This window comes from Dendrobates tinctorius, unplaced genomic scaffold (assembly GCF_039654945.1).
Source record: "Dendrobates tinctorius isolate UK_male_01 unplaced genomic scaffold, ASM3965494v1 ptg000272l, whole genome shotgun sequence".
NCBI lineage: Eukaryota > Metazoa > Chordata > Amphibia > Anura > Dendrobatidae > Dendrobates > Dendrobates tinctorius.
Window position 1 is genome coordinate 12,207,151 of NW_027361939.1, and position 13,320 is coordinate 12,220,470.

Genomic DNA, 13,320 nt, shown 5'->3' on the forward strand with positions numbered 1-13,320 from the left:
GAGGGTACCGCTTCCCCATGTGAGGATCGAACTCACGAACTTCAGAATATGAGACTGACGCGCTCGCTACTGACGGGTGTTTTTCAGACAAAAGTATTTCAGGTAGATTTTGCGCTTAGCTGTCAAACAGCTCAAATCACTCTCATCTGCCTCTTTATACAGCAAACGGGTCAAGAGAAACAGCAACCCATGTGTCCCATCTGTCATTTGGGTTCACAAATCCTTACTTATCAGAAACGTGTTAGAACTGAAAGGGAAAGTTCTAAGTTTTTGACAAAATCTCTTCGGAAAAGAGGAGCCTGCTGCCCCGTGTGAGGATCGAACTCACGACCTTCAGATTATGAGACTGACGCGGGTGTTTTTCAGACAAAAGTATTTCAGGTAGATTTTGCGCTTAGCTGTCAATCATTCTGAACACCAGCTTTTGGTTACATTCATTGTGACGACCTTTGGCACAAGATTTAATTTTTTTTCATAGCTCAAATCACTCTCATCTGCCTCTTTATACAGCAAACGGGTCAAGAGAACCAGCATCCCATGTGTCATTTGGGTTCACAAATCCTTACTTATCAGAAACGTGTTAGAAATGAACAGGAAAGTTCTAAGTTTTTGACAAAATCTCTTCGGAAAAGAGGAGCCCGCTGCCCCGTGTGAGTATCGAACTCACGAACTTCAGAATATGAGACTGACGCGCTCGCTACTGACGGGTGTTTTTCAGACAAAAGTATTTCAGGTAGATTTTGCGCTTAGCTGTCAAACAGCTCAAATCACTCTCATCTGCCTCTTTATACAGCAAACGGGTCAAGAGAAACAGCAACCCATGTGTCCCATCTGTCATTTGGGTTCACAAATCCTTACTTATCAGAAACGTGTTAGAACTGAAAGGGAAAGTTCTAAGTTTTTGACAAAATCTCTTCGGAAAAGAGGAGCCTGCTGCCCCGTGTGAGGATCGAACTTACGACCTTCAGATTATGAGACTGACGCGGGTGTTTTTCAGACAAAAGTATTTCAGGTAGATTTTGCGCTTAGCTGTCAATCATTCTGAACACCAGCTTTTGGTTACATTCATTGTGACGACCTTTGGCACAAGATTTAATTTTTTTTCATAGCTCAAATCACTCTCATCTGCCTCTTTATACAGCAAACGGGTCAAGAGAACCAGCATCCCATGTGTCATTTGGGTTCACAAATCCTTACTTATCAGAAACGTGTTAGAAATGAACAGGAAAGTTCTAAGTTTTTGACAAAATCTCTTCGGAAAAGAGGAGCCCGCTGCCCCGTGTGAGTATCGAACTCACGAACTTCAGAATATGAGACTGACGCGCTCGCTACTGACGGGTGTTTTTCAGACAAAAGTATTTCAGGTAGATTTTGCGCTTAGCTGTCAAACAGCTCAAATCACTCTCATCTGCCTCTTTATACAGCAAACGGGTCAAGAGAAACAGCAACCCATGTGTCCCATCTGTCATTTGGGTTCACAAATCCTTACTTATCAGAAACGTGTTAGAACTGAAAGGGAAAGTTCTAATTTTTTGACAAAATCTCTTCGGAAAAGAGGAGCCTGCTGCCCCGTGTGAGGATCGAACTTACGACCTTCAGATTATGAGACTGACGCGGGTGTTATGAGACTGACGCGCTACCTACTGCGCTAACGAGGTAAGATGCACGTGCCAATCTGCAGACGTTTCTTGTGCAAGCCCCCGAGCTGATTTTTTTCAATAGATACCTCAGTGTGTAGCTATCCATTCCCATATGGTCTAGCGGTTAGGATTCCTGGTTTTCACCCAGGCGGCCCGTGTTCGACTCCCGGTATGGGAACGCACCTTTTACTGTACTACTGCCAACAATCAAAGACAGAAATGTATTTTCCAGACAATAATATTTCAGGTAGATTTTGTACTTTGCAGTCAAAAATGCTGAACATCAGGGTATTTGTGGCTCTTACTGACCTTTAGCACAAGATTTCATTTTGTTTCATAGCTTAAACCATTCTCAACTACACCTTATTACTCCAAAGCGTCAAGGGACGCAACAATCCATGTGTTCTGTCTGTCACTAAGGCTCCTGTTTCCTTTCGAATCGGAAATGTTTCAGTGAGAAAGTTCTGAGTGGGTGACACAATATCCCAAGAAAAGGGGGGAGAATAGTTCCACGTGTGAGGAAAAAACCTCATGAACTTCAGATTACCAACTGACGTGCTAAGTACCATGCTCATGTGGCAACTTTTTTCTTTTGTGATGTAAAAGCTATTTAATCAGAGCAAAAACTTCTTTTTTTTTTTTTTTTTTTTAAATTTATCTTGCTGCTTAGTGTATAACTTGTCCCACGTGGAAAAGTGGATAGGACCTAGTATCCCTGGTCGACTGGTTTACTTCCTGCTATGGGAGTGACACTCCTTTGGAACTAGTACACACATTCAAAAGCTGCCCCATGCCTTGTACGTGGAAACAGTTTAGGAACTAAATTGGTTATGTTTTGGTACTGAATCGGAAAAATCTGTGGCCCTGTAGCCAAGATGGAGACAGAATCGATTGAGAAAACGAGGGACCAGTACCCCGTCTAAGAATCGAACGTTCATCTTTCAGCTTATGAGACTGATTTGCTTACAACTGTGTTAACGAGGCAAGCTGCGCAAATAGAACTGCAGAAGTTGCTTGTGCCAAGTAGAAAACTTATTTTTTTTCAGATTGTCACTGATAAGACAGCACATCTTTTCCCATATGGTCTAGCGGTTAGGATTCCTGGTTCTCACCCAGGCGGGCCGTGTTCAACTCCCGGTATGGGAATGTACTTTTCTGTACTGCCACCAACATTCAAAGACAAAGGTGTTTTTCAGACAAAAGTATTTCAGGTAGAATTTGCGTTAAGCTGTCGAAAATTCTGAACGCCATCTTTTGGTCCGTTCGTTGTGATGAACTTTGGCACAAGATTTAATTTGGTTTCATAGCTCAAATCAATCTCAACTAGCCCCTTTTACAGCAAACGTGTCAAGAGAATCAACAACCCATGTGTCCTGTCTGTCATTTGGGTTCGCAAATTCTTACTTATCAGAAACATTTTAAATCTGAAAGGGAAAGTTCTAATTTGGTGACAGAATCTCTTCAGAAAAGAGGGTACCGCTTCCCCATGTGAGGATCGAACTCACGAACTTCAGAATATGAGACTGACGCGCTCGCTACTGACGGGTGTTTTTCAGACAAAAGTATTTCAGGTAGATTTTGCGCTTAGCTGTCAAACAGCTCAAATCACTCTCATCTGCCTCTTTATACAGCAAACGGGTCAAGAGAAACAGCAACCCATGTGTCCCATCTGTCATTTGGGTTCACAAATCCTTACTTATCAGAAACGTGTTAGAACTGAAAGGGAAAGTTCTAAGTTTTTGACAAAATCTCTTCGGAAAAGAGGAGCCTGCTGCCCCGTGTGAGGATCGAACTCACGACCTTCAGATTATGAGACTGACGCGGGTGTTTTTCAGACAAAAGTATTTCAGGTAGATTTTGCGCTTAGCTGTCAATCATTCTGAACACCAGCTTTTGGTTACATTCATTGTGACGACCTTTGGCACAAGATTTAATTTTTTTTCATAGCTCAAATCACTCTCATCTGCCTCTTTATACAGCAAACGGGTCAAGAGAACCAGCATCCCATGTGTCATTTGGGTTCACAAATCCTTACTTATCAGAAACGTGTTAGAAATGAACAGGAAAGTTCTAAGTTTTTGACAAAATCTCTTCGGAAAAGAGGAGCCCGCTGCCCCGTGTGAGTATCGAACTCACGAACTTCAGAATATGAGACTGACGCGCTCGCTACTGACGGGTGTTTTTCAGACAAAAGTATTTCAGGTAGATTTTGCGCTTAGCTGTCAAACAGCTCAAATCACTCTCATCTGCCTCTTTATACAGCAAACGGGTCAAGAGAAACAGCAACCCATGTGTCCCATCTGTCATTTGGGTTCACAAATCCTTACTTATCAGAAACGTGTTAGAACTGAAAGGGAAAGTTCTAAGTTTTTGACAAAATCTCTTCGGAAAAGAGGAGCCTGCTGCCCCGTGTGAGGATCGAACTTACGACCTTCAGATTATGAGACTGACGCGGGTGTTTTTCAGACAAAAGTATTTCAGGTAGATTTTGCGCTTAGCTGTCAATCATTCTGAACACCAGCTTTTGGTTACATTCATTGTGACGACCTTTGGCACAAGATTTAATTTTTTTTCATAGCTCAAATCACTCTCATCTGCCTCTTTATACAGCAAACGGGTCAAGAGAACCAGCATCCCATGTGTCATTTGGGTTCACAAATCCTTACTTATCAGAAACGTGTTAGAAATGAACAGGAAAGTTCTAAGTTTTTGACAAAATCTCTTCGGAAAAGAGGAGCCCGCTGCCCCGTGTGAGTATCGAACTCACGAACTTCAGAATATGAGACTGACGCGCTCGCTACTGACGGGTGTTTTTCAGACAAAAGTATTTCAGGTAGATTTTGCGCTTAGCTGTCAAACAGCTCAAATCACTCTCATCTGCCTCTTTATACAGCAAACGGGTCAAGAGAAACAGCAACCCATGTGTCCCATCTGTCATTTGGGTTCACAAATCCTTACTTATCAGAAACGTGTTAGAACTGAAAGGGAAAGTTCTAATTTTTTGACAAAATCTCTTCGGAAAAGAGGAGCCTGCTGCCCCGTGTGAGGATCGAACTTACGACCTTCAGATTATGAGACTGACGCGGGTGTTATGAGACTGACGCGCTACCTACTGCGCTAACGAGGTAAGATGCACGTGCCAATCTGCAGACGTTTCTTGTGCAAGCCCCCGAGCTGATTTTTTTCAATAGATACCTCAGTGTGTAGCTATCCATTCCCATATGGTCTAGCGGTTAGGATTCCTGGTTTTCACCCAGGCGGCCCGTGTTCGACTCCCGGTATGGGAACGCACCTTTTACTGTACTACTGCCAACAATCAAAGACAGAAATGTATTTTCCAGACAATAATATTTCAGGTAGATTTTGTACTTTGCAGTCAAAAATGCTGAACATCAGGGTATTTGTGGCTCTTACTGACCTTTAGCACAAGATTTCATTTTGTTTCATAGCTTAAACCATTCTCAACTACACCTTATTACTCCAAAGCGTCAAGGGACGCAACAATCCATGTGTTCTGTCTGTCACTAAGGCTCCTGTTTCCTTTCGAATCGGAAATGTTTCAGTGAGAAAGTTCTGAGTGGGTGACACAATATCCCAAGAAAAGGGGGGAGAATAGTTCCACGTGTGAGGAAAAAACCTCATGAACTTCAGATTACCAACTGACGTGCTAAGTACCATGCTCATGTGGCAACTTTTTTCTTTTGTGATGTAAAAGCTATTTAATCAGAGCAAAAACTTCTTTTTTTTTTTTTTTTTTTTAAATTTATCTTGCTGCTTAGTGTATAACTTGTCCCACGTGGAAAAGTGGATAGGACCTAGTATCCCTGGTCGACTGGTTTACTTCCTGCTATGGGAGTGACACTCCTTTGGAACTAGTACACACATTCAAAAGCTGCCCCATGCCTTGTACGTGGAAACAGTTTAGGAACTAAATTGGTTATGTTTTGGTACTGAATCGGAAAAATCTGTGGCCCTGTAGCCAAGATGGAGACAGAATCGATTGAGAAAACGAGGGACCAGTACCCCGTCTAAGAATCGAACGTTCATCTTTCAGCTTATGAGACTGATTTGCTTACAACTGTGTTAACGAGGCAAGCTGCGCAAATAGAACTGCAGAAGTTGCTTGTGCCAAGTAGAAAACTTATTTTTTTTCAGATTGTCACTGATAAGACAGCACATCTTTTCCCATATGGTCTAGCGGTTAGGATTCCTGGTTCTCACCCAGGCGGGCCGGGTTCAACTCCCGGTATGGGAATGTACTTTTCTGTACTGCCACCAACATTCAAAGACAAAGGTGTTTTTCAGACAAAAGTATTTCAGGTAGAATTTGCGTTAAGCTGTCGAAAATTCTGAACGCCATCTTTTGGTCCGTTCGTTGTGATGAACTTTGGCACAAGATTTAATTTGGTTTCATAGCTCAAATCAATCTCAACTAGCCCCTTTTACAGCAAACGTGTCAAGAGAATCAACAACCCATGTGTCCTGTCTGTCATTTGGGTTCGCAAATTCTTACTTATCAGAAACATTTTAAATCTGAAAGGGAAAGTTCTAATTTGGTGACAGAATCTCTTCAGAAAAGAGGGTACCGCTTCCCCATGTGAGGATCGAACTCACGAACTTCAGAATATGAGACTGACGCGCTCGCTACTGACGGGTGTTTTTCAGACAAAAGTATTTCAGGTAGATTTTGCGCTTAGCTGTCAAACAGCTCAAATCACTCTCATCTGCCTCTTTATACAGCAAACGGGTCAAGAGAAACAGCAACCCATGTGTCCCATCTGTCATTTGGGTTCACAAATCCTTACTTATCAGAAACGTGTTAGAACTGAAAGGGAAAGTTCTAAGTTTTTGACAAAATCTCTTCGGAAAAGAGGAGCCTGCTGCCCCGTGTGAGGATCGAACTCACGACCTTCAGATTATGAGACTGACGCGGGTGTTTTTCAGACAAAAGTATTTCAGGTAGATTTTGCGCTTAGCTGTCAATCATTCTGAACACCAGCTTTTGGTTACATTCATTGTGACGACCTTTGGCACAAGATTTAATTTTTTTTCATAGCTCAAATCACTCTCATCTGCCTCTTTATACAGCAAACGGGTCAAGAGAACCAGCATCCCATGTGTCATTTGGGTTCACAAATCCTTACTTATCAGAAACGTGTTAGAAATGAACAGGAAAGTTCTAAGTTTTTGACAAAATCTCTTCGGAAAAGAGGAGCCCGCTGCCCCGTGTGAGTATCGAACTCACGAACTTCAGAATATGAGACTGACGCGCTCGCTACTGACGGGTGTTTTTCAGACAAAAGTATTTCAGGTAGATTTTGCGCTTAGCTGTCAAACAGCTCAAATCACTCTCATCTGCCTCTTTATACAGCAAACGGGTCAAGAGAAACAGCAACCCATGTGTCCCATCTGTCATTTGGGTTCACAAATCCTTACTTATCAGAAACGTGTTAGAACTGAAAGGGAAAGTTCTAAGTTTTTGACAAAATCTCTTCGGAAAAGAGGAGCCTGCTGCCCCGTGTGAGGATCGAACTTACGACCTTCAGATTATGAGACTGACGCGGGTGTTTTTCAGACAAAAGTATTTCAGGTAGATTTTGCGCTTAGCTGTCAATCATTCTGAACACCAGCTTTTGGTTACATTCATTGTGACGACCTTTGGCACAAGATTTAATTTTTTTTCATAGCTCAAATCACTCTCATCTGCCTCTTTATACAGCAAACGGGTCAAGAGAACCAGCATCCCATGTGTCATTTGGGTTCACAAATCCTTACTTATCAGAAACGTGTTAGAAATGAACAGGAAAGTTCTAAGTTTTTGACAAAATCTCTTCGGAAAAGAGGAGCCCGCTGCCCCGTGTGAGTATCGAACTCACGACCTTCAGATTATGAGACTGACGCGCTACCTACTGCGCTAACGAGGTAAGATGCACGTGCCAATCTGCAGACGTTTCTTGTGCAAGCCCCCGAGCTGATTTTTTTCAATAGATACCTCAGTGTGTAGCTATCCATTCCCATATGGTCTAGCGGTTAGGATTCCTGGTTTTCACACAGGCGGCCCGGGTTCGACTCCCGGTATGGGAACGCACCTTTTACTGTACTACTGCCAACAATCAAAGACAGAAATGTATTTTCCAGACAATAATATTTCAGGTAGATTTTGTACTTTGCAGTCAAAAATGCTGAACATCAGGGTATTTGTGGCTCTTACTGACCTTTAGCACAAGATTTCATTTTGTTTCATAGCTTAAACCATTCTCAACTACACCTTATTACTCCAAAGCGTCAAAGGACGCAACAATCCATATGTTCTGTCTGTCACTAAGGCTCCTGTTTCCTTTCGAATCGGAAATGTTTCAGTGAGAAAGTTCTGAGTGGGTGACACAATATCCCAAGAAAAGGGGGGAGAATAGTTCCACGTGTGAGGAAAAAACCTCATGAACTTCAGATTACCAACTGACGTGCTAAGTACCATGCTCATGTGGCAACTTTTTTCTTTTGTGATGTAAAAGCTATTTAATCAAAGCAAAAACTTCTTTTTTTTTTTTTTTTTAAATTTATCTTGCTGCTTAGTGTATAACTTGTCCCACGTGGAAAAGTGGATAGGACCTAGTATCCCTGGTCGACTGGTTTACTTCCTGCTATGGGAGTGACACTCCTTTGGAACTAGTACACACATTCAAAAGCTGCCCCATGCCTTGTACGTGGAAACAGTTTAGGAACTAAATTGGTTATGTTTTGGTACTGAATCGGAAAAATCTGTGGCCCTGTAGCCAAGATGGAGACAGAATCGATTGAGAAAACGAGGGACCAGTACCCCGTCTAAGAATCGAACGTTCATCTTTCAGCTTATGAGACTGATTTGCTTACAACTGTGTTAACGAGGCAAGCTGCGCAAATAGAACTGCAGAAGTTGCTTGTGCCAAGTAGAAAACTTATTTTTTTTCAGATTGTCACTGATAAGACAGCACATCTTTTCCCATATGGTCTAGCGGTTAGGATTCCTGGTTCTCACCCAGGCGGGCCGGGTTCAACTCCCGGTATGGGAATGTACTTTTCTGTACTGCCACCAACATTCAAAGACAAAGGTGTTTTTCAGACAAAAGTATTTCAGGTAGAATTTGCGTTAAGCTGTCGAAAATTCTGAACGCCATCTTTTGGTCCGTTCGTTTTGATGAACTTTGGCACAAGATTTAATTTGGTTTCATAGCTCAAATCAATCTCAACTAGCCCCTTTTACAGCAAACGTGTCAAGAGAATCAACAACCCATGTGTCCTGTCTGTCATTTGGGTTCGCAAATTCTTACTTATCAGAAACATTTTAAATCTGAAAGGGAAAGTTCTAATTTGGTGACAGAATCTCTTCAGAAAAGAGGGTACCGCTTCCCCATGTGAGGATCAAACTCACGAACTTCAGAATATGAGACTGACGCGCTCGCTACTGACGGGTGTTTTTCAGACAAAAGTATTTCAGGTAGATTTTGCGCTTAGCTGTCAAACAGCTCAAATCACTCTCATCTGCCTCTTTATACAGCAAACGGGTCAAGAGAAACAGCAACCCATGTGTCCCATCTGTCATTTGGGTTCACAAATCCTTACTTATCAGAAACGTGTTAGAACTGAAAGGGAAAGTTCTAAGTTTTTGACAAAATCTCTTCGGAAAAGAGGAGCCTGCTGCCCCGTGTGAGGATCGAACTCACGACCTTCAGATTATGAGACTGACGCGGGTGTTTTTCAGACAAAAGTATTTCAGGTAGATTTTGCGCTTAGCTGTCAATCATTCTGAACACCAGCTTTTGGTTACATTCATTGTGACGACCTTTGGCACAAGATTTAATTTTTTTTCATAGCTCAAATCACTCTCATCTGCCTCTTTATACAGCAAACGGGTCAAGAGAACCAGCATCCCATGTGTCATTTGGGTTCACAAATCCTTACTTATCAGAAACGTGTTAGAAATGAACAGGAAAGTTCTAAGTTTTTGACAAAATCTCTTCGGAAAAGAGGAGCCCGCTGCCCCGTGTGAGTATCGAACTCACGAACTTCAGAATATGAGACTGACGCGCTCGCTACTGACGGGTGTTTTTCAGACAAAAGTATTTCAGGTAGATTTTGCGCTTAGCTGTCAAACAGCTCAAATCACTCTCATCTGCCTCTTTATACAGCAAACGGGTCAAGAGAAACAGCAACCCATGTGTCCCATCTGTCATTTGGGTTCACAAATCCTTACTTATCAGAAACGTGTTAGAACTGAAAGGGAAAGTTCTAAGTTTTTGACAAAATCTCTTCGGAAAAGAGGAGCCTGCTGCCCCGTGTGAGGATCGAACTTACGACCTTCAGATTATGAGACTGACGCGGGTGTTTTTCAGACAAAAGTATTTCAGGTAGATTTTGCGCTTAGCTGTCAATCATTCTGAACACCAGCTTTTGGTTACATTCATTGTGACGACCTTTGGCACAAGATTTAATTTTTTTTCATAGCTCAAATCACTCTCATCTGCCTCTTTATACAGCAAACGGGTCAAGAGAACCAGCATCCCATGTGTCATTTGGGTTCACAAATCCTTACTTATCAGAAACGTGTTAGAAATGAACAGGAAAGTTCTAAGTTTTTGACAAAATCTCTTCGGAAAAGAGGAGCCCGCTGCCCCGTGTGAGTATCGAACTCACGACCTTCAGATTATGAGACTGACGCGCTACCTACTGCGCTAACGAGGTAAGATGCACGTGCCAATCTGCAGACGTTTCTTGTGCAAGCCCCCGAGCTGATTTTTTTCAATAGATACCTCAGTGTGTAGCTATCCATTCCCATATGGTCTAGCGGTTAGGATTCCTGGTTTTCACCCAGGCGGCCCGGGTTCGACTCCCGGTATGGGAACGCACCTTTTACTGTACTACTGCCAACAATCAAAGACAGAAATGTATTTTCCAGACAATAATATTTCAGGTAGATTTTGTACTTTGCAGTCAAAAATGCTGAACATCAGGATATTTGTGGCTCTTACTGACCTTTAGCACAAGATTTCATTTTGTTTCATAGCTTAAACCATTCTCAACTACACCTTATTACTCCAAAGCGTCAAGGGACGCAACAATCCATGTGTTCTGTCTGTCACTAAGGCTCCTGTTTCCTTTCGAATCGGAAATGTTTCAGTGAGAAAGTTCTGAGTGGGTGACACAATATCCCAAGAAAAGGGGGGAGAATAGTTCCACGTGTGAGGAAAAAACCTCATGAACTTCAGATTACCAACTGACGTGCTAAGTACCATGCTCATGTGGCAACTTTTTTCTTTTGTGATGTAAAAGCTATTTAATCAGAGCAAAAACTTCTTTTTTTTTTTTTTTTTTTTTTTTTAAATTTATCTTGCTGCTTAGTGTATAACTTGTCCCACGTGGAAAAGTGGATAGGACCTAGTATCCCTGGTCGACTGGTTTACTTCCTGCTATGGGAGTGACACTCCTTTGGAACTAGTACACACATTCAAAAGCTGCCCCATGCCTTGTACGTGGAAACAGTTTAGGAACTAAATTGGTTATGTTTTGGTACTGAATCGGAAAAATCTGTGGCCCTGTAGCCAAGATGGAGACAGAATCGATTGAGAAAACGAGGGACCAGTACCCCGTCTAAGAATCGAACGTTCATCTTTCAGCTTATGAGACTGATTTGCTTACAACTGTGTTAACGAGGCAAGCTGCGCAAATAGAACTGCAGAAGTTGCTTGTGCCAAGTAGAAAACTTATTTTTTTTCAGATTGTCACTGATAAGACAGCACATCTTTTCCCATATGGTCTAGCGGTTAGGATTCCTGGTTCTCACCCAGGCGGGCTGGGTTCAACTCCCGGTATGGGAATGTACTTTTCTGTACTGCCACCAACATTCAAAGACAAAGGTGTTTTTCAGACAAAAGTATTTCAGGTAGAATTTGCGTTAAGCTGTCGAAAATTCTGAACGCCATCTTTTGGTCCGTTCGTTGTGATGAACTTTGGCACAAGATTTAATTTGGTTTCATATCTCAAATCAATCTCAACTAGCCCCTTTTACAGCAAACGTGTCAAGAGAATCAACAACCCATGTGTCCTGTCTGTCATTTGGGTTCGCAAATTCTTACTTATCAGAAACATTTTAAATCTGAAAGGGAAAGTTCTAATTTGGTGACAGAATCTCTTCAGAAAAGAGGGTACCGCTTCCCCATGTGAGGATCGAACTCACGAACTTCAGAATATGAGACTGACGCGCTCGCTACTGACGGGTGTTTTTCAGACAAAAGTATTTCAGGTAGATTTTGCGCTTAGCTGTCAAACAGCTCAAATCACTCTCATCTGCCTCTTTATACAGCAAACGGGTCAAGAGAAACAGCAACCCATGTGTCCCATCTGTCATTTGGGTTCACAAATCCTTACTTATCAGAAACGTGTTAGAACTGAAAGGGAAAGTTCTAAGTTTTTGACAAAATCTCTTCGGAAAAGAGGAGCCTGCTGCCCCGTGTGAGGATCGAACTCACGACCTTCAGATTATGAGACTGACGCGGGTGTTTTTCAGACAAAAGTATTTCAGGTAGATTTTGCGCTTAGCTGTCAATCATTCTGAACACCAGCTTTTGGTTACATTCATTGTGACGACCTTTGGCACAAGATTTAATTTTTTTTCATAGCTCAAATCACTCTCATCTGCCTCTTTATACAGCAAACGGGTCAAGAGAACCAGCATCCCATGTGTCATTTGGGTTCACAAATCCTTACTTATCAGAAACGTGTTAGAAATGAACAGGAAAGTTCTAAGTTTTTGACAAAATCTCTTCGGAAAAGAGGAGCCCGCTGCCCCGTGTGAGTATCGAACTCACGAACTTCAGAATATGAGACTGACGCGCTCGCTACTGACGGGTGTTTTTCAGACAAAAGTATTTCAGGTAGATTTTGCGCTTAGCTGTCAAACAGCTCAAATCACTCTCATCTGCCTCTTTATACAGCAAACGGGTCAAGAGAAACAGCAACCCATGTGTCCCATCTGTCATTTGGGTTCACAAATCCTTACTTATCAGAAACGTGTTAGAACTGAAAGGGAAAGTTCTAAGTTTTTGACAAAATCTCTTCGGAAAAGAGGAGCCTGCTGCCCCGTGTGAGGATCGAACTCACGACCTTCAGATTATGAGACTGATGCGGGTGTTTTTCAGACAAAAGTATTTCAGGTAGATTTTGCGCTTAGCTGTCAATCATTCTGAACACCAGCTTTTGGTTACATTCATTGTGACGACCTTTGGCACAAGATTTAATTTTTTTTCATAGCTCAAATCACTCTCATCTGCCTCTTTATACAGCAAACGGGTCAAGAGAACCAGCATCCCATGTGTCATTTGGGTTCACAAATCCTTACTTATCAGAAACGTGTTAGAAATGAACAGGAAAGTTCTAAGTTTTTGACAAAATCTCTTCGGAAAAGAGGAGCCCGCTGCCCCGTGTGAGTATGGAACTCACGAACTTCAGAATATGAGACTGACGCGCTCGCTACTGACGGGTGTTTTTCAGACAAAAGTATTTCAGGTAGATTTTGCGCTTAGCTGTCAAACAGCTCAAATCACTCTCATCTGCCTCTTTATACAGCAAACGGGTCAAGAGAAACAGCAACCCATGTGTCCCATCTGTCATTTGGGTTCACAAATCCTTACTTATCAGAAACGTGTTA

At 42.2% G+C, this 13,320-nt stretch overlaps 9 non-coding genes across 9 annotated transcripts; 7 read left to right on the forward strand and 2 right to left on the reverse strand.

The window, feature by feature from the left end:
- Positions 1–1,746: 1,746 nt before the first annotated feature.
- TRNAE-UUC (transfer RNA glutamic acid (anticodon UUC)) lies at positions 1,747–1,818 on the forward strand. Its single transcript has one exon. It is a non-coding gene; the product is annotated as a tRNA-Glu (tRNA).
- Positions 1,819–4,855: 3,037 nt separating this feature from the next.
- TRNAE-UUC (transfer RNA glutamic acid (anticodon UUC)) lies at positions 4,856–4,927 on the forward strand. The gene has a single exon. It is a non-coding gene; the product is annotated as a tRNA-Glu (tRNA).
- Positions 4,928–5,823: 896 nt separating this feature from the next.
- On the forward strand, positions 5,824–5,895 carry TRNAE-CUC (transfer RNA glutamic acid (anticodon CUC)). The gene has a single exon. It is a non-coding gene; the product is annotated as a tRNA-Glu (tRNA).
- Positions 5,896–7,491: 1,596 nt separating this feature from the next.
- Positions 7,492–7,564, reverse strand: TRNAM-CAU (transfer RNA methionine (anticodon CAU)). Its single transcript has one exon. It is a non-coding gene; the product is annotated as a tRNA-Met (tRNA).
- Positions 7,565–7,652: 88 nt separating this feature from the next.
- On the forward strand, positions 7,653–7,724 carry TRNAE-UUC (transfer RNA glutamic acid (anticodon UUC)). The gene has a single exon. It is a non-coding gene; the product is annotated as a tRNA-Glu (tRNA).
- Positions 7,725–8,617: 893 nt separating this feature from the next.
- On the forward strand, positions 8,618–8,689 carry TRNAE-CUC (transfer RNA glutamic acid (anticodon CUC)). The gene has a single exon. It is a non-coding gene; the product is annotated as a tRNA-Glu (tRNA).
- Positions 8,690–10,285: 1,596 nt separating this feature from the next.
- On the reverse strand, positions 10,286–10,358 carry TRNAM-CAU (transfer RNA methionine (anticodon CAU)). The gene has a single exon. It is a non-coding gene; the product is annotated as a tRNA-Met (tRNA).
- Positions 10,359–10,446: 88 nt separating this feature from the next.
- TRNAE-UUC (transfer RNA glutamic acid (anticodon UUC)) lies at positions 10,447–10,518 on the forward strand. The gene has a single exon. It is a non-coding gene; the product is annotated as a tRNA-Glu (tRNA).
- A 901-nt stretch (positions 10,519–11,419) lies between these two features.
- Positions 11,420–11,491, forward strand: TRNAE-CUC (transfer RNA glutamic acid (anticodon CUC)). The gene has a single exon. It is a non-coding gene; the product is annotated as a tRNA-Glu (tRNA).
- The last annotated feature ends 1,829 nt before the right edge of the window (positions 11,492–13,320 follow it).